Genomic DNA, 2,456 nt, shown 5'->3' with positions numbered 1-2,456 from the left:
TATTAATGCTTGTTTCAGATATGCCCTTCTATTACAAATTATCAATTCATATCTGTGCTTTAATTTTGAAAATTAAGTGGTTAAGTGTCAAAACCCTAATTTTTGAAACCTTCTTGATTCAACCTTTGTCCGACAATTTCACTGATCAAAACACCTCCAAATCAGCTGTAACTTTGGATTCCGCAATAAAATCACAATATCTTTCATCCCTGAAAATTTGGAAAAAAGTTGCGAGGACCGTGTGCACTCCAAGCGCCATCGTCCCCGACATTTTTTCCGAAATTTCGGGAGCGAGATCTTACTGTATTTTCCTGCTAAAATCCAGAATTTTGGCTGATTTTATCAATTATAACACTTTCAAAATTACAGTCAAAGTTGGTCTTGTGATTGCTTGGTTTAGGGCTCCTAATCATTCAAAAATCATTGAAATTGAAATTTTGTGTCAAAATTGTGTTCTTACTGTCCTAAATCTGAAAAGTGTATTTGCATTCATTCGAAATTTCAGTGCTTTATTCAAATTCTTGCAATTTGTGACTTTTGAAATTAAGTGCTTAATTACAACAACTTTGATTTCCGATTTCAAAATTGAATTTTGCGTGAAATTGAGTCAATTTTTGAATTTCAAAACTTGCATTGCTTTTGACATTCCCTCTAAAATCATAAAATTCAAAATTTCAGTTTCCCTCTCTTTTTCAAAATTCAAATTTTGCATTTTTCGACAATCTTGATAGGGTTCAATTTCGAATTTGCAACTTTAATTTGGCCTATCTACAGATCGTAAAATCACTCAATTTTTTCAGATTAGCTTTAAAATCATCATACCTTTCATCCTTGCAAATTTCGAAAAAAGTTGCAAGGACCGTGTTGCACTCCGAGCGCCACGGTCCCGGACATTTTTTTCGAAATTTCGGGAGACTGTCGTGATTGCATTTAACAGCTTAAATCTAGAAGATTGGCTGATTTTACTGAAAATTGCTACCTCTAAATTCAAAATCTTCTCTCTCTTTCTAATGCATGAGTTTTACAACAATAAGCCCTACTTCCACTATTCCCGTTAGACGAAGCCGTAGAATTAAGTCTTTCCGAGGTTTAACTACTGAGGAGATGGAACTTAATTTGAATAGCCTTTTTAATGAGGACATGGGTAATTCCTCTAATCCTCCTAATGATGAAGAAGCTCTCCATGAGGTTTCTGTAGAACAACTTTCGAAATTGGATAACCAATTTGACGATTTTCACCAATGGATGTCTCATGAGTATCCCGATAGTCAAGCTCTTCCTTTAATTGAGGGTCTAAAACGCATGCTTCAAAGTGATAAGAATGGAATTGATATTTTGCGTGGTATTTATTTCACACATTGTGAATTCGAATGTGATGCCTATGAAGAGTTGTGCTGAAACTTTAGGTTATACACAACCTCCTACACAAGTTAATCATTCCATTCCTTTGACAACTTCTATTGCTAGCATACCTACCTTTACATCAAACATAATGGCTACTTCTATACAAGACATTCCCCCCGTGATCACTAGCCATGGGGGCAATCCTTCTTCTTCAATTAACCCTCTTCCTTCATTCAATCCAACTTCTTCATTCATTCCTGCAATGAGTGTCCCTATTACATCTCCGCAAATGAACCTGACGCAAGGGGGCAATTCATTTAATCACTCCATTCCTCCTTGTAGTGTTCCTCCTGTCCAATCATCTCCTATGACTACCTATCATAGGGTCCCACCACCTTACTCTCTACCTTCTTTCAATAACATAACACCTCCATCTCAATCTAACACACCTAATATGAACTCTTCGACTGAAGCTACCATTAACAATCTTGCACAAACTGTCTCTTCTTTACAGCAACAAATTGCCTCTATGAATCAATCTAAGTTTAGTGTGCCCACATTTGATGTTGCGAGCCCACTTTCTCTTGACATTGTTCGAGCTATCCCTCCTAAACATGTTGAAATCCCGCATTTGGAGCTTTATAATGGTAAAGGTGATCCTCTAACACATGTTAAGACTTTTCAAACAATTTGTACTGATTTTGCTTATGACCAAAGGTTGCTTGCAAAACTGTTTACTAGAACATTAAGAGACAAAGCCCTACAATGGTATTGCTCGTTGCCTTCTTATTCTATCACTTCTTTTGAACAACTTGCAAATGCTTTCATTCAACAATTTCAAAACAATATAAGTCCTAAAGTTACCTTGATTGATTTAATGCATTGTAAACAAGGTGTTAAAGAAAAAGTGACTGATTTCATTGGTAGATATAAGCATTTGTATGCTCAAATTTCTTTTCCAGTGCCTGATAATGATATTCAAAGAATTTTTATTTCTAATTTGCAAAAAGATATTCGAGACAAACTTCTGTTTTCTGAGTTTACTTCTTTCCAACAGTTGTGTGCCACTCTTCACAATTATCAACTGACTGTGAGTCAAATGGAACAATCAC

This window comes from Cryptomeria japonica, chromosome 6 (genome assembly GCF_030272615.1).
Source record: "Cryptomeria japonica chromosome 6, Sugi_1.0, whole genome shotgun sequence".
Taxonomy (NCBI): Eukaryota; Viridiplantae; Streptophyta; class Pinopsida; order Cupressales; family Cupressaceae; genus Cryptomeria; species Cryptomeria japonica.
The sequence above is the reverse complement of the archived record's forward strand: the minus strand, read 5'-3'. Positions refer to the sequence as shown.